Source organism: Gopherus flavomarginatus, chromosome 4 (assembly GCF_025201925.1).
Source record: "Gopherus flavomarginatus isolate rGopFla2 chromosome 4, rGopFla2.mat.asm, whole genome shotgun sequence".
NCBI lineage: Eukaryota > Metazoa > Chordata > Testudines > Testudinidae > Gopherus > Gopherus flavomarginatus.
In genome coordinates, this window is record NC_066620.1 from 187,670,981 (window position 1) to 187,693,942 (window position 22,962).

Below are 22,962 nucleotides of genomic sequence, written 5' to 3' on the forward strand. Positions count from 1 at the left end.
AGTGCTATTTTTATTTAATCTGTATTAAGGTATCATTGTACATCTTTGGTCTTGCAGCATAGAGGTAATACGATTTACTATTTTTATAAAAATCAGTGTGGCTGTATAAATCCGGTCAGTACCAAGAACTGCAAAGATTAGTCATGAGCTCACTCTTTTTCCGTCAGTAGTGAGTAGCTAAACTTTTTTGTTTTCCATAACGACCTAAACCACATTGGCCAGTTTTGGAACAAAATAGTCATGCTTGGTTTATGGTACAGCATTTTCTCATCACTATGTATGATGGTGCACGGAAACACAGGACGCAATCTTGCGACACTTAAATGCTCACAGATAGCCTCATTGATCTTAATGGGGCTACTTGTGTGAGTAAAGATTGCTCACATGAGGTAAGGGGGGTAGCATCAGGTCCCATACTCAGAATCGTATTACCCTTGCAGAGATGATCAGCTAAAACCTCTGGCTGCAACGGTTTCTGTTCGCTTGTTTGTTTGTTTTTCCTTTTAAAAATGTGGATATGTAGAGAAGGAAGGACTATAATGGAATGAGGCGCATTCAGACTATATTAATACATGGTCGTATTATCCAGTTATCTGGGCAACCACACCCACGAAAGCTTATGCCCAAATAAATCTGTTAATACTTAAGCTGGCACCGGACTCCTTATTGTTGTTTGTGGATACAGACTAACACAACTACCCCTGATATTTGACTCCTAGAACTGTATCTAAATACAGGTTTTATGCATCTGTAGGTTTATGGAGTTGGCTGACTAATTCAGACAAACAAGTCTTGTCTCTGATTAGTCAAAATATAAAATGAGATGCATGTTTAAGGAGCAGATCAAATCACAGTGAAGTCCTTCGAGTCTTTTCTTTGACTACAGTGGGTTTGGATCAGGTTCTAAATTTCTTGATGATAACCTCCATCATGTTCGTCACTCTTATCACCATATAATAGCTTGTATCCTGAGAAAAAGAAATGCATGCCCATGCCTGGTAGCTGAGGTCAGTCCTGCTTGGGGAAGTACAGTAAGAGCTGTCTACAAATAGTATGTCAAATTGACTTTGGTGGCCTGACAGTATTCCTATGGGCAGAACTGACTGTTGATTTCCATAATTTCTTGATGTGGCTGAACTGTCCCATGAAACAATATAGAACTTTCAGATTTCAAAAGAAAACAATTTTTGTCATTAATGCAAAGGAAAGAAGCTAAAGAAACCTGGACTGAGGTTATATATGAACTGTGGCTGAGTTTTTTTTTTTTAGATTTAGGCAATTTAAAGCTAGTTACCAACAATAAATAAATAAATTCCCCTCCCCCTTTTATTTGTGTTTTTAAAAAAAATAATAAGTTGCTTATTTTGAAAATGGGCTCAGTAAAGTCAACAGGAGCTGCTGGAATATTACCTTAACGTAAGAATAGCTGTACTGGGTCAGTGGTCCATCTGGTCCAATATCCCATCTTCTGGATTAACCAATGCCAGATGCTTCAGAGGGAGCACGCTTTGGAAAATCAGGCCACATTTGTTTGAAAGATTTGACTGAACAATTTCCTTGAAAGCCATTAGTACTAGAGCTGGTGGAAAATTTTCCATCCGTGAACGCAGATTCATCTAAATTGAAATGCTCTGCAGTTTCCTGCCAGCTTGTCATTTGGTGTCATGCTGGGGAGCCAAGATTCTGGAAGCCCAGGCTCCTAGTTTCCTCTAAAGCTCGCTTGAGGGGGTGCTGTAGAGCAGAGCTTTCAAGCTCTTGTGGCTCTTCAGCAGCCTGGTTTCCTAAGGCTTCCAGGGTCTGCAGCTCTGGGTGCAGTCTGCCATGCTGGCAGCCCCTGAATTGAGGACCCCAGGGCTTTCAGGGTTTGTAGCTTCAGGGAAGCCTGCCAGGTGGACTGCCCTGGAGTCATGGACCCTCAGGGCTTTTCCTTTTTGGAGAATTCCAAAATTTGAAGTGGGGGTGTTTGAAATAGGAATGAAACCAAATTTTGAAATATTAAAATCCTCCATGAAATAGAATTCCCTTTCTCCGCTCAACTCTCGTCAGAATTGCTGGCCAAAATTTCTAACCTTGGGAGCCTGAATGTAGGCACCTAAAATGTATATTTCGGCACCTAACTTTCAATATACAAGTTGGAAATTTTTGTTCACTAGGTTTAATGTCTTTAAGCAAACATGGTTGGATCAAATTTGGCCCACAATTTGTTGTTTGTTTGTAAATGCAAAAATTTACAAAGCCTCATGCCATTCAAAATGTTTACCTCTTATTACTACTTTTTGTCTTCTGTTCTTAATAATCTAAAGTGGAAGTAGAAACATCAGAATGGAATCTTTTTCACTCTCTCTCTTTAATAACCTGGAACTCTAAATGACAGTATCCATCTGGATAAGTTTTACATGTAGTTTGATTTCATAGCACAAATTCCAATTTAGGCAGTATAAATTATTATAGTCATAGGGGTTGAAGCACTCCAGAGCTAGAGGTCAGTCTGTGAAATAGAATGGTTCCATTATACAGCATTTCTTGATGATAAAATCGATAGGTTATGAAGATGCAGTAATGTTACTTTCCATAGTAGTGTTGCAAACGGCTTCCTTTATAAAGCCCTATTTTAATCTCACTCCCTAGTAACCACAAGTTGTTGAGCTAGATGCAGGAATCACTGGAAGAAATCTATGGCTTTTGTTATGCTGGAGGTCAAATCAGAAGATCATAAATTGCCCCTTTTTGCTTTTAAAATCTATGAATAACTGAGACTTGGAAAGCTTGTTGGATCTGAAAGTTGCCAGACTTGGACTGAAGGCAAAAGGAAATATATCTGCAAGGTTTAAAGAAAAATCATCAGTGTTTTTGAAGTACAGATTGAAAAATATAATTACCCCAGTCTGAAACTTGGACCCTTATCTAATAATTCTGTGTCACCCTATAGAAAAGTAAGTCTTGTTTCTACACCTTTCATACATAGAACCTCATTGTTACTAATATCAGAGTTACGAACTGACAGTCGATCACAACCTCGTTTGGAACTAGAAGTATGCAATCAGGCAGCAGCAGAGACCACCCCTTGCCCACCCCCTAAGCCTCCCCAAAAAGCCAGTACAGTACTGTGGTAAACATAAACTACTAAAAAAAATTAAGGGAATGTTTAAAAAAAAAATGACAAGGTAAGGAAACTGTTTCTGTGCTTTTTTAAAAAAAAAAAGAGCAGCATTTTTTTCTGCATAGTAAAGTTTCAAAGCTGTATTAAGTCAATGTTCAGTTATAAACTTTTGAAAGAACAACCATAACATTTCGTTCAGAGTTACAAACAGCCTCCATTCCCAAGGTTTTACTGTACTTTCTATAATGTTTAATTGCCTTAAAAACTCATGCACTGGATTGTATTTGAAGAAAATAGAGACTTAATTACAAAGTTAACCATTTTTGTTGATGAGTTGTAGGTTTTTCCAGCATCCTATTGAAGAACTGGACTCCAGTTGCTTTATCACTTCGACTCTAGCCATTGGCTTGCATTTTCTGTACTACCCTTTCCCTCCCCTGAAAACTAAGATTCTTTACATTCATAGCTGTGTCCAGAGGTCTGCTCTCTTTTAACAAGAGGCTCATGTGAGCTCTTGAAGACTCGCTTCAGCTAGTCCGTGGTCATTCAAGTTGGCTGTGCTTTGACAAAACACCCATTTCTTTACGCTGGATAAGAAATTGTGCAGTTTATGTTCAATGGAAAACTTAGTCCTTTCTAGTCCTTTCCTTTCTTGCTCATAGTTACTTGAGTTTTGTAAATGTGATAGGTAAATATGTTCTTGTCACTTAACAGCTTAAGGCCTGGTCTGTATTTGAAAGTTGTACCACTAGAACTATTGGGGCTATGGGTATGATTGATTGATTATTTTATTGAAATAGTTCTATCTGTACAAGCCCTAGTGTTGATTAGTTATACTGGTATAAAGGTGCTTTACACCAGTACAGTTATTTCCCTTTCTGTGAAGGAATAGCTATACTGGTATAAGTACCTTTATACCTGTATAACTGCACGCTGCGGCAGAGTTGTAGTGTTTCAGCTATACCAGTATAATTAAAGTGCAGGGGTGAAAGTAACTTAATGATTTACTAGTGCATAGGGTGGCCAGGGTCCTGGGCAAGGGGGGGGGGTCAGCTCTGGGCCCCCAGAAGGGGCGTGGCCTTGGACAGAAGGGGTGGGTTTGGGGACAGACTCCCCCAGGCAGCCCTTCAGCGCTGCCTGGCTTGCGCCACCCAGGGTTCCAGCGGCGATTTAAAGGGCCTGAGGCTCTGGCCGCTGGCACGATAGTGGCAGCAGTGACCGGGAGCCCCGGATGCTTTAAATCACTGCTGGAGCACTAGGGTAGCGGCGGCCAGGAGCCCCAGGACTATAGCAGTGATTTAAAGGGTCAGGGGCTCCAGCTGCTGCCGGGAGCCCCAGGCTCTCTTACATTGCCGGGCCCTGTGGGCAGCTGCTCCTTTTGCCCCCTGCATCAATGACCCTGCTGGTATGGTCAGCTGTATACTGGCTCTTACCGGAACTCCGGACTGGACCAGCTTACTTTCACCTCTGTTAAAGTGGTGCAACTTTCTCGTATAAATAAGGCCTTAATTGGTTCTTGAAAATTATTTTGTTTTGTGGAATATTTAAAACTAGTCTGCCCCCTCCTACTTATGGGCCACCTTACAAAGGAAAAACAAAATCCTCTAATTGTGGATATCCCAGTCCCCTTTCTTATGCCTTGCATTATATAGGATGAAACAGTTGCTCTGGAGAGTTAAGAACAGCGCTATTCCTTACTCATCCTGGCTAATAGCCATTAATGGACTTAACCTCCATGAATTTATCTGGTTCTCTTTTAAACCCTGTTATAGTCCTAGCCTTCACAATCTCCTCAACAAGGAGTTTCACAGGTTGACTGTGCGCTATGTGAAGAGCAACTTCCTTTTATTTGTTTTAAACCTGCTGCCCATTAATTTAATTTGGTGACTCCTAGTTCTTATATTATGGGAACAGGTAATTACATTTTCCTTATTTGCTTTCTCCACACTACTCATGATTTTGTATACCTCTATCATATCCCCCTTTAGACTCCTCTTTTCCGAGCTGAAAAGTCCTAGCCTTTTTAATCTCTCCTGATAGGGGACCCATTCCAAACCCCTAATCATTTTAGTTGCCCTTCTCTGAACCTTTTCTAATGCCAGTATATCTTTTTTGAGATGAGACCACATCTGTAGCCAGTATTCAAGATGTGGGTGTTTCATGGATTTATATAATGGCAAGAGGGCTAGAATAAGGACCCTATGCAGAGTTCCCACTTTGTTGTAACAAGACACAACACTTGTCCCCACCATGATTAAAACATGAACTGTAGTGTACATGTTCCCAGCCCCTGTTAAAGGCCTGGCTTGATATGGACAGGCTCTTGAATGACCAGGTGCAGTACAGGGATTATGCTGCATGCTTTGCATATGCGGAAGATAGGTGCAACAATTTAATATCTGAATAAAGTCTAAGATTTACCCTAAAGACGAGCTGAAATCTGAGAGAAGTGGGTTAATGACGAAAATGCTAGCAGGTCCTTGAGTATAACGATGTTGCTGGAGGCTTCCATAAAATCAGGCTTAGTGATGACAGTTATGATACATGGTATTGGGAGAATGAGAAACTGCAGTCATTAAACAGAAATGAGCCTTTAAACTAATGGCAACTACCTAAACGGTTTTGCAATAAAATAATTTCCATAGGCTATTATTTTTCAAATTATACAGAGACCTCTTTTAGCTTTTTACAAAATGGAAAATACTCTGATTCTGTTGCAGTGCTTTTTACATTCCTTCTAAAGGTCAAACTACCAATCTCTATATAGCTTTTAAGACAGTGTTTTTAGTGAGATAGGAGTGAACAGCAGTGTTTCTAAATTAGTTCACTGATCATAATCCCACTTTCTTGAAATGATACCAATACCAAATATTCATGCCTGTACTGAAGTGGATTTCTAACCTGGAACATAATAGCTTCTTTTCTTCTTCCATCCCTACTATCCAATATATTAATAGCAAGCTTCAGTGCAGTGGGCTAAGGGTTTTCTACCACTCTTCCCCCATAGAAGATGATCCTGAAGTTTGTCAAAAACTGCTTCATGTCTTTCCCCTTGAATGTCATAATTTCACTTCCATCCCGCAGCCTGGGAACACAGAGTCCACAATGCAACATCTGACCTGCCTCTTATCCCACCTGGAGCCATCCTCCCAGACCTCCTGGGTGGTCAGATGTGTATTTCTCTTCCTCTCTAGTGCCAAAGACCTTTCCCAGGGGCACAGCCAATCCTTGGGAAATGCCTCAGCCAATTAATTAAAAGGGCATTTCAAGACAGTCAGCCAAATAGGTAATCCTTTCAGGCAATCCAGGGGATTTCTTAGTATCAAGCTGTGGAGTGCCTATTCTGTTTACATATTCCCACCAAGTAGTGGCATCAACTGTTCTGAGTGGTGCTCTTTGAAAAGATTTGTAACATGTCCCATCAGAATTGACAATGCACTGAGAGTTGCCTTGTGTCAGGTACTCTAGTGGGAATAGCAGTGACCCTTGTATTTAAAGTTGCAGAAATCTTTTCATTCTAACAACTCTTTTGTCAGCTGGTCACAGCTTTCACCTCTTCTGCTGACTTTTTCAGGCTCTTGCTGAAAGGGGTGTTTTGGGAGTGTGCTTACTTGTTGTGGTATTTGTGTGCTTTAGGCATTTTTGATTGAGGAGCATGGGGGAAGGGACAAAATACTCTTATTTGGGGAGGGTAGGAAATTGTATTAGAGCTCTACAGTTTGAAATACTTCGCACGTAGAGTGCTGAAATTCATCATGGAAGTAGTCACGTCTATTTTGGGTTTTTATGTATATATCACTAGAGTATCTGAGTGCCTCACAATTGTTAATGCAGTTATCACAACACTCCTATGAGACAGGGAGTGCAGTTATCCCCATTTTACAGATGGGGAACTGAGACACTGAAAAGCTAAAGGTACATCCCTGCTGCAGTTGGGAGATGTAACTCCAAGCTTTGGCAGATGTTCACACAGTAGTTCCACTTGAGCTAGTGCTCTTAAAAATAGCAGTGTGGCACTGGCAGCTCAGGCCAGATCCCTGTATATGTTTGTAGGATCTTGGATGGGGTTATACAAGGGCAGCTAACCTAAGCTGCTGCCCAGGCCCCTGCAGCCATTCTGCTATTGTTAGCACACTAACGCAAACACAGCTAGTGCATGGACATCTACCTAAGCTGAGAATTGTGCCTCCTAGCTTCTGTAGACATATCCTAGGTGATTTACAAGAGGTCACATAGGAAGTGTGTGACAGACTAGGGAATTGAATCTGAGTGTTCCAAGTCCTGAATTAGCACCCTAACCATTGGACTATCTTTCTTCAAGGAGAAGGGCATGTAAGTGCTCTAGGAAAATCTGCCTTTGGCTTGACCTAGTTGTGAGCCTTACAAAAATAGACTTTGCACATATGCAGGGAAGTTGCTATAATTATTGGCAACATTCCAAAGGCAGCCTGTACTATGTGTACCTGCCTAATCTTAACTGGTTATTGGAAACTTCCGCGATGGTTCAAAGCATTGCCTCATTTGTTGTTCCACTTCTAAGCTTCCCTGGAGAAGTTGCTCTCATATGCACTTCCTGAGGTGGGATATGCCATTCTGGTGTCTTAAAACATTATTGTTGTAGCATGAGATGGGGATAGGGGAAGCCTGTTGTGTTAGGCACTGACCATACACATAGTGAGAGCTTACCATCTAAATAGACAAGTCAGACAATGGGTAGGAGAAGGAGAGTATTTTTAGCCCGATTTAACTAATGAGGAATAGGGGAGAGAGAGTGTGTGGCTAGCCGAAGATTGCACAGCAAGTCTAACAGAGATGGAAATTAAATCCATATCTCCTATATCCCGGTACGATGCCTTAATCACAGACCATCATTTCTGTAGCCAGATAGCTCCAGATTTATTTATTTTTTAAAATCCCTAGGAAATTTATGTAATCACCACTGAAAGCACATGAAGGTTGTACCATGAAGCCCTCATGCAAATGTCAAAGCCTGATCATTAGTGCCCTATATTAATCTGAAGCCCTGGTTACCTGAAGGCTTTAGTTGTTCCCTGAGATCTTTGGATTATGAGGGTAGTCATGTATTACACTGACCACTCTCTGGAGGCTTTTTTCAATAGAGGAGTATCTGTAAGAGGCTTGTTCTTTGTAGAAACAGGATAAGGAAGTGAATGGTGAGCCAAAAGTATCTGAGAGAACTGTAGTGTAACAATGATGTGGCTTAAGTAATATTTTTCACATTATTGTGGAGTGTATTTGGGCCTGGAGATGAGACTAGGAAGAAGGCTCAAGTTAAATATAATCTGAATGTTTGAATAGATGGCAGGGCTGCCCAGAGGATTCAGGGGTCTGGTGCAAAATGGGGGAGCTGCGGCACTTGTACTTACCTGGCAGCGGTCCAGGTCTTTGGCGGCAGCAGGGGGCCCTTCACTTGCTCTGCATCTTCGGCAGCACTGAAGGGTCCCCCACTGCCGAAATGCCGCCAAAGACCTGGGCCGCCACCAGGCCAGAGCTTGCGGGACCCCTGTGGGGCCCGGGGCCTGAGGCAAATTGCCCCACTTGCCCCTCCTGTCCCCCGGGCGGCCCTGACAGATGGTTAACTTTTGTTACACTGAGAATAGTTTAATTTTAGAATTTTGCAGGAGGTTTTAAACTTTTGGTTTCTTGTACTTAGCAATCTGACTGTAAATATGCTGTAGAATTTACTTTTTTACCACAGCACTTCATGGAATCATCAGTTTGCTTCATTGGTACTTTGCACTTTCTGTCTAAAATGCAGTATTTCACAGAGCATGTCTTTTGAGATCTTGAAGGAACATCTTTTAGTTTCCAGAGGGTCTGTTTTTCTAGGTGCTGTTTTTCTAGGTACTGAAAGCTAAGTAAAGAGGAGGCAATGAAGGATTTTTTTTTTGGTCACATACTGAAAAGAGAATTTTGTTTCAAACTCACTGCTAGAAGTAGAGCATCTCTGCTGTTTAATTGGGCCTTGATCCTGCATTTTCTTGTATGTGTCCAGCCTGCTGCACCCTTGTGGAGCCTTACTGAAGTCCTTGGGGCTCCAGGCAAACACAACAGTCTGTCCAGGTGCAAGGAGTCACAGGATGGGTCTTAATTTATTCGTTGTTGTTGACTGCTAAAGTGTTTGTAATGTTGGATAGAGAGGATAGAGATGTGGTCTTTGCCCCAAAAAGCTTGCCTTCTGAGGGTCGAATAGGCCTATTGAAGTTGATTACCTGGTAAGTAAGGGTTGCAGGATCAGACCCCAGGTTACATATTACATGACACAGAAAGATGACATAATAATAAGATGTACATTTTTAACAGTGAGGGGAGTTAACCATTGAAACAACTTACATAAGGCTCACATGGAGTCTTTGTCACTTGGAGTCTTTAAATCAGGATTGGATACCTTTCTCAAAGATGTCCAGTAGCTCAAACAAAAGTTACGGGCTTGATGCAGAAAGTTTTGGGTGAAGTTCTTTGGCCTGTATTACACAGAAGGTCAGACTAGGATCATCATAATGATCAACGAAAAATTAGAATAAAGAAAAAAATACACGCAGCCTTTATTGATTCCTTCAAGTGGCTAGGGTTAATCCTAAAACCAGTTTTTGTTAGTTATTTGTAATGCTCTTTTGGTCCATGGAGCTGCTGAAATGAAATATAACTGGCCCAGAGTCAAAATGAAGAGGCTTTTCTCAAAGCCACACCAAAACAGGCCATCTGCAGGACTTAAATTTTTTTTCTGTTTATCTTCTGTAAATAAAAACTTGGTGCTTTTGAGAATATCTGTCTCCATTCTCAATGCTAGTGATTTGTTTTAACTGTTCGTATCACCTCACTCAAACAGCATTGCCCTTCTCAAACAAATATATTTGATGATTTATTCAGTTAAGATCCTCCCTCAACATTGTTGCTCACTATGCTACACTAATTTGTTTACACAGCAGTAACAGTGCAAGATCCATTTGGAGAACCATTCAGAATACTGCTCCTTTCTGCCTTGTCCCAATTGTCACTCCTCCCTCTCCACTCAGTTTCTCCAGCACCACCTTTCCACCTGCCAAGTCTTCTGGTAGGTCCACAGGATCTATTGTTGCGATGCCAGGTAGAAGATTTAGATTACATAGTGTAAAAATCTGGAGGTAAGAAAATGCATGGGATCCTGATAGAAGGTGAAGATTCTCACTCGCATGTTCTAGGGCAGTGGTTCTGAATCCCAGGGGCTGCTTGCAGCCCATTCGCACAGTTCTGGCCCATGTGACATCGTAGCGTATATATTGTGTGGAGGCCGCTCACGTAACACATTGAGAACTACATATGCGGCCCACAGTGGTAAATAGGTTGAGAACCACTGCTCTAAGGAGACCAGACAGCCCCTTGAGATACTATTTTAAAAGCCTTTTGTTCCTACACCTGCCTACTTAGTGGATAGTTGTCAATATTAGTGCTAACACTATCAATATTTTCCCTTTGAAGAAGGCAATCCAGTACCTAGAGCTGGAGGTGCTTGAAACTTGAAACGCATGTTCAAGTTTGCCTGTTTATCCAAAGAGTTCATGTTTTCTACATTCTTGGCATATTGGAAGCAGATTGAAGAGGGTGAAATGAAGATTATTTTTGCAGGGCTTCTTGTATCTACAGCAAACTGTTAGCTTCCCCTGAGGGAAAAGTGACCCAAGTCCTTCAGCTACAGGAAGGAGTGAGAACAGAAGAATAAGGACCATGGATTTTAAAAAAGCAGATTTTAACAGACTTTGAGAAATGGTAGGTAAGGTCTCTGAGAAGAGAATCTTAGGAGGAAAAAAGAATTCAGCAGAGCTGGCACTTTCTCAAGGAGATAGTGTTAAAAAGCACAATTGCAAACTACCCTGATGTGAAGGAAGAATAGTAGAGCCATATTGGCCTCTTATCAGGTGCTCTTTAATGACCTAAAAATCAAAAGAATCCTGCAGAAACTGGCAAATGGACCAAATGCTAACAAGGAATACAAAAGCACAAGCCTGTAGGGATAAAATAAGACTGGCTAAGACGCATAATGAGTTATACCTAGCAAGGGACATAAAAGGGAATAAGAAGAGGTTCTATAAATACATTAGGAGCAAAACAAAGACAAAGGAAAGCATAGGTCCTCTACTTGGCAGGGAAAGAGCTAATAACTGATGACTCAAGAAGGCTGGGGTATTTAATGCCTATTTTTCTTCAATCTTCACTTGAAAAAAGGGTTAACAATGACCAGATACTCAACACAATTAACATTAACAACAAGGGGAAAGGAACACAAGCCAAAATAGGGCAAGACAGGGTTAAAGAAAATTTATAAAAGTTAGATGTATTCCAGTTAGTAGGACCTGTTGAAATTTAATCCCAGGGTATTTAAGGAATTAGCTGAAGGAATCTCAAAACCTTTAGCAATTATCTCTGAGAACTCAGGGAGAATGAGTGAGGTCCCAGAGTAATGGAGAAGGAAGAACATAGTACCCATCTTTAAACAGGGGAACAGAGAGGACCTGGAGAATTATAGACCAGTCAGACTAATCTCGATGCCTGGAAGTAGACTAGAATAAATTATTAAGCAATCAATTTGTAAGCACCTAGAGCATAATAGGGTCATAAGGAATAGCCAGGATGGATTTGTCAAGAACAAATCATATTGCAGCAACCTAATCTCCTTTTTTGATGGGGTTACTGGCCTAGTGGAGGAAAACAGTAGAAATGATGCATCTTTATTTTAGTAAGGCTTTTGGCACAATCCCACATGACATTCTCATTAGTAAATGTGGGAAATGCAGTCTAGATGAATTTATAAAATAGAGGCACACCTGGTTGAAAGACCATACTCAGAGTATTTATCAAGGTTTGCTTTCAAATTGGAAGGGCATATCTACTGTGATTTTCAGGGGTCAGTCTTCGATCTGGTACAAGTAAATATTTTCATTAACGATTTGGATAATGGCGTATAGAGTGTGCTTATAAAATTTGCAGATGACAGCAAGCTGGTAGGGTTGCAAGCACTTTGGAAGCACGATTAGAACTCAAAATGGAGAATTGGTCTTAATTCAACAAGATGAAATTCAATAAAGACAAGTGCAAAGTACTTCGCTTATGAAGGAAAAATCAAATGCACAGCTACACGGTAGGGAAATTAGCAAGGTGTTAGTACTACTGAAAAGTATCTGGAGCGTGTAGTGGATTGCAAATGGAATGAGTCAACAGTGTGATGTTACAAAAATGGCTGGTATTCTGGGGTGTATTAAAAGGAGTGTCATAAGTACAAGAGGTAATTTTCCCATTCTACTCAGCATTGGTGAGGCCTCAGCTGGAGTACTGTGTTCAGTTCTGTGCCACACTTTAGGAAAGATGTGAACAACTTGGAGAGAGTCCGGAGAACAACAAAAATTATAAAAAAAAAAATTTAGAAAACCTGATCAATGAGGAAAAGTTTAAAAACTGGGCATGATAAGTCTTGAAAAAAGAAGACTGAGTGGAATCTGGTAAGTCTTTTAAACATGTTAAGTGCTCTTACAAAGCAGATGGGATTTGTTCTCCATGTCCACTTATGGAAGGACAAGAAGTAATGGGCTCAATTTGCCACAAGTGAGGTAGAGATTAGGAAAACATTCTAACTAAAAGGGTAGTTAAGATCTGGAATAGGGCTCCACAGAAGGTTGTGGAATCCCCCTTGCTTGGTGTTTTTAAGAACAGGTTGGACAAACACCTGTCAGGGATGATGTAGGTTTATTTGGTTCTGCCTCAGGGAAGGGGGCTGATGACTTCTTGAGTTCCCTTCCAGCCCAACATTTGTATGATTCTGTAAATTGTCTGAGCTGTTGAGCTAACAGTGGAAACTTCTCAGTAAACTACTTCTAGCAAGATTGGTCCCTCAGGAAGGCTGTGGGGACTTACTTTTTTCTGTAAAAATGGTTTCTGTTAGGCTTAAGGTTTGACCTGAAGTGAACCTGGCTTTTGTGTTTACCCTTTATTGGGACTTTTCTTTCATTTCACTCATTCATTTTGAACCTTTCTGGGAAACTGTTCACTCGCTTTTAATGTCCCAGTAGAAGGGGAAAAAAGTGCCTCAGCGACATCTGTGTTATTGCATTTTATTTGTAAAAATACACGCGCTACCGGGAGAAGTGGTTGAAGGCAAAGCTAAAATGGTTTTACATATCATTACAATATGAAATAGCACCAGTGATCTTAACAGTAGTAATTGATTTTTAGAGTGTATTAGTGTTTTCTGATTCATCCAAATAAGAGAGAGGGGGAACACTAAGAGAGTTGTATAAGCAAATGCTACAACAAAAAGATGAACAGTTATGTATAATCTGTATAAGGTAGATTCCCTATATTGTCATGCTTTCCTTTTTTGCCCTGAAGCTTTCTCATTAGAGGATGAGATTGCTTCTGTAAATACTGTCTCTTCCTTTTCGCTTCGAGAGAGATCTCTGATTTACAGTCTCAGAATTGTTGCCTTGGTGATCAATAAACCTTAATCCATGTGATATTTTTCCCATTGAAGTTCTTTCTATAGTGGAGATATGATGAAGTAGACTAAATGTAACTGGACAAGGAAGAGTTAAGTTTGGTTTGACTGATTTTGTCAATGCTCTTTGCAGAATTTTGCAATAATGACTCATCCCAAAATAATTATTTCTGTCAGTAGGTGGGCATTTGTGTTTTGATTAACCTTCTGAAAAAGCTAGTAAAAATATAGCCACACGAACAATGCCAATGTTATTGTTCTTTGAGCCCACTACCCGTTATAATACTGCTTACATCATCTGCTCAAAGATGAGACATTTGACAAAAAAAGATACTTGGAATTGTTGTTGTCTCTTCTTCTGCCAACCTAATTCAATTCTTCACTGGTATGATTTTGTGTAGCACAGCAAAGTATTGACCTATAATGAAAGTAAAGGTGCCTGGTTACCTACCTACATTTACATTCCCTTAAGTTACCAGCTTATATTTTTTTAACTCTGCTTTAGAATTAGTCTTAGGCTTCTGTTCTACAGTCTGCCATGATTCAGAAAAGCATTCAAGTTTGTTTAGTTTTAGCCGCATGTTTAAGTCCTGTTGACTTTGCCTATGCTCTGATGAATAGGGATGCTTAAGTGCTTTTGTTGAGTTGGAGCCATCGAGCTCTCATTGCTAAGTGATGGTAGGATGGAAGAAGAGACCATACATAACCTGGGGAATTATTGATCAATGATCCTTCTGCTCTTTGGAATAACGTATAAAAAGAATCTACCTATTTTTCCCTGATTTTTCAGAAATAGCTTCCAGTTTTGCCTTCGTGCTCTTGAAGGAGAATTTTCCAGACTTCATCAACCGGCTATCTGATTTTCAGACATAACTAGGTAGATAACTAAACTATAAAATGCAACTACTTGTTTTGGCAAAATTTGAGGCAGAATTGGAGGTCCTAATTTTTTAGAAGGCCCTGAACTTAATTTTTATTTTTTGTAAGCTTGTATATTCAGCATTTTGAGAAATGAGTGCAATATCATGTACAAAATGACATCTGTGCGGTTGATTCAGAAAAACACTCTTGTCTGTTTTGATGGAATGGAAACTTCTATAGGCTGATGCATCATAGTTCCTAGTAGTTGTCTAGATGTCTTCAAAACCTTCCTTTGCAAGTTAGAGGTTAAGCCTATGCTGTTCACCGCTTTGAGTAGCAATGCTACATCAGACTATGGTCCTGAACCTGTAAATGCTTAGCACAGGGGTGGCCAACCTGCGGTTCTGGAGCCACGTTCGGCTCTTCAGAAGTTCATATGCGGCTCCTTGTATAGGCACTGACTTTGGGGCTGGAGCTACTGGCGACAACTTTCCAATGTGGCGGGGGGTGCTCACTGCTCTGCCACAGGCCCTGCCCCCACTTCACCCCTTCCCGCCTCCTCCCCTGAGCCTGCCATGCCCTCGCTCCTCCCATGCCCCCCTAGAGCCTCCTGCCCGCCACAAAACAGCTGATCAGAAGGTGTGGGGAGGGAGGGGGAGGCACTGATTGGCAGAGCTGCCGGTGAGTGGAAGGCGCTGGGAGCGAGGGGTGGGGAGCTGATGTGGGGGCTGCTGATGTATTACTGTGGCTTTTTGACAATGTATGTTGGTAAATTTATGGCTCTTCTCAGGGTCAGGTTGGTCACCCCTGGCTTAGCACATGAGTAGGACCATTCACATCAATGGGACTACTCACATGTATAAGGTTATTCACATCTGCAGGACTGGGGCTTAATAGGTTTTTTTTTAAAATCCGTTTACTTTTGGTTACAGTTATTCCAGCAATATCTCACTTTTTGTTGTTTTGTTTTTCTTGTAAGTCGCACAGTGATCATTTTATTTTGCTGCCTTGTGTGTTGGGAATTCTTCTGTGATGCAGACACTAACTTCAGCTAACAATAAACTGCAGACATGGAGCCAATTACTACATACATAGCTGAAGAGAAGCTTGACATATCCACAAATCCGATCATGCCCACGCTATCCCAACTGGTAGAGCTCATTAAAAAGAAATTGGTATAAGTCTAACTCAAACCTTGCCTATGATATTTTGTTTTCCCCCCCGAAGGCAACATCATGCTCTTAGTAACTTGTGGAGGAAGAGAAGGCTTAAAGGTCAGACTTTTCCTATCATATATTTATTTATATTTCAAGTCCAAAGAAAAAACCTTAAACCCAGCTGCTAACTTGGCTAAAAGAAGATTTATTTTAAATTGCATTGGGTTGGTTGAATAAATATGGCAAGCTGCTGTCATGCAGGAGGCCTCGGTTCAGAAGTAAACTCCAGCACTGTGTTTGTGCTACACAGGGGGTCATTACAGTAAAACTTTCTCCTGGTCCAAATACATTTTCAGTCAAAAAGTTGTTGTCATGCAGACAAGGCAGTAGTGGCTAGCCACATTTTTACAACCACTATAGTTGCACCTTCTGAAATGGCAAAGAGGAGTTCAGGCTACAAGAGCCTCGTCTGCACTGCAGCTTCCACCTACACCTCTACCCCAATATAACACGACCTGATATAACATGAATTTGGTTATAACATTGGAATGCAGCGCTCCAGGAGGGGCGGGGCTGCGCACTCCAGCGGATCAAAGCAAGTTTGATATAACACAGTAAGATTTTTTGGCTCCGGAGGACAGTGTTATATTGGGTAGACATGTACTTAACATTTAGCTGAACCACTGGCAGTTTTTATGTCACGGGTTTAAATGTTGAGGATCAATGTATTAAAGGAGGAATGAGACCAGTGCAGTCCTACTTGGAATTACAGCTAGTCCCAGTTTCTTACTGAACGTTGAAAAATAAAACTCTCTTGAAATATTACAGATGGCAGTTTTCTTTGGGGCTCTCTGAAACTCCTCCATTATCTTGTTGTTGTTTGTTGTTTTTCTTTCTGAAGACATGATGGTTGTCAGTCATCACTGTTCCTCTGATATCAAAGCTGATGACTTTTTATAGGAATCAGCATAAGTGATAAACTAAATGCCATCCTGCAATTTCGTCTGTGTCCAGAACACCTGGATTGCAAATATAAAATGCTACCGCGTGTAAAGTGCTATATAAAAATGATAGATAACTGTAAAGTAATAGATGTGGCATTTACTTTCTTGTAATGTAATATGTAAGTTTACTATATTTGACTAGGTTTGCATCCTTACCAGTTAATTGAAGCTTCACAAAGCTGAATGTAAGCATACAGTCTTATTTACTTTGCTTTGTTTACTGGTCACATACAGCTAACTGTGCTGTGAAATTTTGCTGTGGATGTTGCTGGAATATTTTTTTGCAACTGCAATTAAGATTTGAATCTTAAATCTGCCCTGGATTCATGCTCTGGCCAAGATTGCTGAGGCGAGGGTTAGCTTATTTTATTTGTTAAGGCTAAAACTGAACAGACCACCAGCAGCACAGTGTACATTACTTTCCCCTTTATTGAAGTTGTTGGCACACTGAGAGTGCTATCCATGCTGCCCTATCATCTCTGGATCAGATGGGAGCACTGTGCTATTCTCATCTTTAAGATGTTTATTATAGATATCTAACAACATATAAAATTTAAGGAAAACAGGGCAAGGATGGCCTTGTGGTTAAGGCACTGGACTGTGAATTGAGAGATCTTGGTTCAGTTTCTATCTCTGCAAGACACTTGCCATGTCACTTGAGGCAAATCACTTCATGTGTTGGTGCGTCTGGTTTTTTCTGTCTGTAAGATGATGTTGATAATTCTTCCCTACCTTCCAAGGAGAAGAAGGGCAAGTGTTGAGGACACATCCATGAATGTAGTTGTCATAAACAGATAGTTAAGGGTTAATGTCTCTTTTACCTGTAAAGAGTTACAAGCAGTGAACCTGAACCACCTGACCAGAGGACCAATCAGAAGACAAGGTACTTTCAAATCTCAGTGGAGGGAAGTCTTTGTGTTGTGTTGTGTGTTTTGTTTTTTTTTGTCTGTTGTTCTCTCGGGGTTCTGAGAGTAACCAGACGTACCTACAGGCTCTCTAAGGTTCTGTTCAAATAGTAAGTACCAGTAAAAAGGCGGTTTAGTCTTGTTGTTTTTCTTTATTTGCAAATGTGTGTTTTGCTGGAAGTTTAATTTGTATTTGTGCTGGGGGGAAGGCTTCTCTCTAGTGTCTATAAGCTGAAAGACCCTGTAACCTTTTACCATCTTAATTACAGAGACAACTTTTACTTTTTTCTTTCTTTTATTGGAAACTTTTCTTTTTTAAGACCTGATTGATTTTTTCCCCCTTGTTGAGGCTCAAGGGAATTGAGTCTGTACTCACCAGGGAATTGGTGAGAGACAGGGAGAGAGAGGGGAGGGGGAAAGGTGGAATTCCTCTGTTTTAGATTCACGGAGCTTGAATCTGTACTACCTCTTGGGGAGGGAAAAAGAGGAGGGGGGAAGGTGCATTTCCCTTTGTTTTAAGATTCAAGGAGTTTGAATCACAGTGATCGTCCAGGGTAACCCAGGGAGGGAGAGCCGGGAGAGGCAACGGTGGGGGAAAGGGTTTACTTTCCTTGTAAGATCCAGGGGGTCTGGGTCCTGGGGTCCTCTGAGAAGGTTTTGGGGGGACCAGAGTGTACCAGGCACTGCAAGTCCTGGTTGGTGGCAGTACTACAAGATCTAAGCTGGTAATTAAGCTTAGGGGGATTCATGTTGGTACCCCATCTTTAGGACGCTAAGGTTCAGATTGGGGGTTATACCATGACAGTAGTATATGAGGTGCTCCGATGCAATGGTGAGGAACATAACAGAAAATCCTATACAAAGAAGCTTCATTCACTTGGAGCAAAACAACAATGGGTGGAAAACTTTAAAAGAAAGACACTTAAGGTTTCAATTTGGCTTGAAGCATTTCCTATTAAGAGACGAATAAAATGTTTTTAAAAAAGTCACAGTACCACTCTATTGGCGGTGGTATTCCTTTCTGTAATAAACCATACTAAGTGTTTTCCAAATAGAAAAGGAGGCATAGTCCCTGCCGCAAGGAGCTCACGGTCTAAAACAGGCAGGAAACATGGAAGAGGTGCAGCGTACATATAAAGTGGTTAAGATGGTCATTGGCTACATTTTGGTAATATTATCTTGACACAATGGGTTTTGGAGTCATCCTCTCCCCCAAACATGCCAGTTACTCTGCACACTTTCTTCTGTACATCAGCTAGTTTTGATGCAAGCATTATGGCAGAGATGGGTCTTTGGAAGGAATTCTAACAAGAGTATTGGCCTTGTGGATTAGTCGATAGAGGCATGGAAGACAGTATTCAAGGTCTGAGAAGCTGATTCATGTAAAGATTAATCAATATTCTTGTACCCCCTGTATGAAGGGGGAGAAGGCTCTGAAAAAGGACCCAGTGGCTAGTGCATTAGCCTGAGACTCAAGACCCAGGTTAAATACTTTGTCCTGCCGTAGGCTTCCTGTGTGATTGTAAGTAAGTCACTTAGGAGCCTAAATATCTTTCAGGTTCTGGGTCTAACTTCCACTGAAGTCTTTGAGGATCTGGGTCTTAGTGTCTGTCTCTGCTTGTGTTTCCCATCTGTAAAATGGGAATAAGTACCTAAGTTAAATAGATAAGTTGGAAGTAATATAGAGGAGACAGACTCACAGAAAGGAAGGGAAGTGTGGTGCAGAAGGAGTGTGAGGTGGGGAAAGGCTACCAAGTGAGCACCCACTGGAGTGTAAGCTGTGGACTTGCAACAAAATGTGCCCATAAAGGGGCTTTCATGGCATGAAAACATCTTACAGCATCTCCTAGGGCTGGGAGATGAAGTTGGGTTTGCTGCTTCTACAGGAGGGTATTTTATTTTCCATTAAGAGGGTAGGTGGTAAATCAGATTTCCACTGACTTTTCTTACAGTTTTAGCCTGTGACTGGATTGTAAATGTATTCTGGATATTTACATTTCTGAAAGAAGACCAGCGCTGTTTTGCCAGCCCGCATCAGAGTTAATTTGCAGGCCTCCAAGATGTAAGTCATTCTCTTTCCTATTATAAATTCACTGAAATGCTTAATTTTTCCTCTAGACTCTTTCTGGCTGGTGGCTGCTCACTCTAACACCCAAGCATTCACGTTACCTTTTCTCCTGCAGTTAATCTTTTCTGACCTATATTATCCTCTTGTGCAGAACAAGTCGGGGGAGGGGATGGAGATGTGTTTACAGAAGCAACCATCCACCTATTATTCATGTTGATTGGACAGTTCTTAAAGGGCAGACTTCTTTCATGCCATCTAAAGTAGTCCATCTAGGAAAGGGCTGAGCACATGAAATTGTTGGCAGAGCAACCTACTGCCAGCTCACTTGGTTTGTTGAAGCTTATTCAATTTTGCTTTTTACTTTTAACTGTTTCATGATGACCATTTTAATCTGGCTCAGTATGTGTGCTGAACAAAAATGTTTAGCTATTGGTTCATCTCTGCTGCAGGTAGATAAGGGTATTTACAAGGGGAGCATCGTAATTTTTCTTAGCAACATTTTGACTTCACAGATTGTGTTCTAATCATTTATTTAATGACATTTTAAACTACTTGCCCCGTTTGTAATCAGTGGCTGCCTGGTATTCCTGGATACTATATTAACTGTTCTTGGGATGTAGTAAACACTAAAGCAGTGGAGGCAATGCATTAATGTGTTATTCAGTAAGCAGGATCCTTTTCTTCACTAGTGTTTTTTCCATAACATGTTATGCTATAGCTGCTCTACTGTCAGAGTGACTAGACACTCATGAGGCCAGCTTCACTGTTTTGTCATCATCTTCATTATTTTACAGTGCCCACAGCATCCCAAGCACATCACAGGAAATAGATATAAGATAGATCTCTACCCTGACAAGCTTTCAGTCTGGGACCCTGGTCCCACAAATATGGGCACATACAGCGAAGTGCATGTTTCTAAACAGTCCCCATTCATCATGAATTATCACATTACTACTTTACATGTCTGAGTAGTCATGATAACGCTCTGTGCATCCGTAAGCATTTACGGGATTGTGGCCTATGTGTTTCACTTGATAGATGAGTTATAACCTACATCAGGCAGAAAGGGGTGAATCAGGATGTTCTAGAAGTTTGATTATAAAGGTAAGTCTTGATGATCCCATTGTTCAGGGTTTTTTATAAGTATAAACAAGTTTTGCAGGTGATGTCACCAGTGAGTGAGTTTTTAGGAATGTGTTTTGTCAGGCAAGGGCTGAGCAATTAGCTTTTGAAAGGTGGTCCAAGCATAATGTGCACATGAAAGACACCGTGTTGACATTCATGAGGGAAAGCAATGAGGTGTTCAGGCTAGTTGTGTTGGTGCAGTGGACAGGGCCAAGGGAAGGAGGATAAAGAGGATAGGAGAATAGAGAGAGAGAAGCGAGGGATGTATGATGTATGGTCTTGAAAACTAGGACAAGAAGTTTGAATTTCACATGCAGCAGAATGAGGGGCTAGTAAAGTGATGCAAAAACCGAGTGGACGTACTAGGAAGCAATGGGCCGGAGATTATTTTGGCAACAGCATTCAAATCAATATTGCTTCTGAACAGACCAGAGTCAGGCCTTAATAATATAACGTTTGGTTAAATATCAAGAGTGTACTGTTTTAGTTACTATCTAAGTGATAGCAGCAAAGAGTCCTGTGGCACCTTATAGACTAACAAATGTTTTGGAGCATGAGGTTTCGTGAATGACTACCCACTTCGTCGGATGCACGTCATCCGCATCCGACGAAGTGGGTATTCACCCATGAAAGCTCATGCTCCAAAACGTCTGTTAGTCTATAAGTTGCCACAGGACTCTTTGCTGCTTTTACAGATCCGGACTAACACGGCTTCCCCTCTGATGCTATCTAAGTGATGAGATTTTTATATATCTGAATTCTATAGTGTTCAGTGAATAAGGTATTTGGTAACTTACCACAGCACCCTTTAGAATTCATTTTGTATTCTTTCAGAGGGTCCAAATGTGAAGATTAATTTGAGAAAGGAAAAAACACGTTTCTAAGATACTGTCTATTATTTGCTGTTATAAATGCCATGTAAACCCACATTTTGAGGAAGAAACAATATTTTTCCTCTTTTACTGTATAGAAAAATATATTTTAAGAGGGAAAAATGGCATTTAATTAGAAAATGATTCTATTTGCTGCAATGTAAATTTAGCTGTTAGTTCCCTCTGGAGTTCCTCACAGTCTTTGCTAGTCTTGGTTAACCAAATAATTTTATCTTCTGCAAATGTTGCCCCCTTGTTAGTCATCCCTCCTCTTGTAGAAAATTTAAAAAATATTATAAATGGAACCATTCAAAGTATTACATTAAAGACGCATAAAATGATGTACAGTTGTTGCAACAATTCCCCTCTTCCATAAACAGAAGTCCATCTGCTAACTTCTGTAGCTGGTTTGGGCTACCAGCAAATCTTATTAGGTCAGAAATGTCTTTAATACAATGTAAAAAACTTTAGTTCAAAGGATTCTCTTTATAGCTACATTAAGAGTATTGTGTGTACACACACACACACACACACACACACACACACACACACACACACCTCTACCTCGATATAACACTGTCGTCAGGAGCCAAAAATTCTTACCGCATTATAGGTGAAACCGCGTTATATCGAACTTGATTTGATCTGCTGGAGCATGCAGCCCCGACCCTGTGGAGCACTGCTTTACCGTGTTATATCCGAATTGGTGTTATATAGGGGTAGAGGTGTATATATAAAAATAAATAAAAAGAGCTTGGAAGATTTGCACTCCCTTTGCCTGTTCAGCAATTCAGATACCAGGACTCTTCGATAGCCTGTAACTTGGCAAGTCAAATTTTTAAAACCAGGTAACTAGGCAAGTGTTGGGCTGAGTCTGATGACTTCCTGCTTGACTCTGTTTTGTTGTTACCTTATCCTCTCTCATAAGTTCTCTCTAGGACATGGATTGAATTGTTTGTACCCGAGTCTCTTGTTTGTGCCTTGGTTGGGTTGCTGGATACCATAGACAGACATAAATAATAAATATCTGGGGATACAGGATGCCCGTCAGCCACTAAGAGTACTCAATAAGAAAGGAAGAGATGGAGCACTTCACTGCTGTCTCACTGGGCTCTTCCAGGTCCCTCATTTGAGCAGGAAAACTGAAACTGCTCCTGCCCAATCCCCACCCTCTCAATGTTTTTCATTTCCTGCCCAGCAGTAGCAGTGAATGTTGGCTCCTCCTCGTGATGTAACAGCAGTATGAAGTATGGGGTGTAAGTAAGGAGAGAAAATCCAAGAGGACTCTTGGGGAAGCAGCTAATCAGATGGATACTGTGCAAGCTGTGGTGGGGGAAGCACGTTCAGTATTCCAGTTTTGAACTATGGGATTGATCCTTTAAGC

The 22,962-nt window shown here is 40.9% G+C and overlaps 1 protein-coding gene across 4 annotated transcripts in view; it reads left to right on the top strand.

Moving 5' to 3' along the window:
* HPCAL1 (hippocalcin like 1) overlaps positions 1-22,962 on the top strand; it is a 119,180-nt gene that overhangs the window by 26,466 nt on the left and 69,752 nt on the right. The window contains exons 1-2 of one of the 4 annotated variants that reach the window (XM_050951039.1): positions 17,565-17,623; positions 19,466-19,575. The exons of 2 other annotated variants lie outside the window; for them this stretch is intronic. The gene's annotated coding sequence lies outside the window, so the exon portion shown is untranslated. Of the gene's footprint in view, positions 1-17,564; positions 17,624-19,465; positions 19,576-22,962 lie in introns of those variants that run through there. One more of the 4 variants, XM_050951035.1, reaches the window with a different exon arrangement.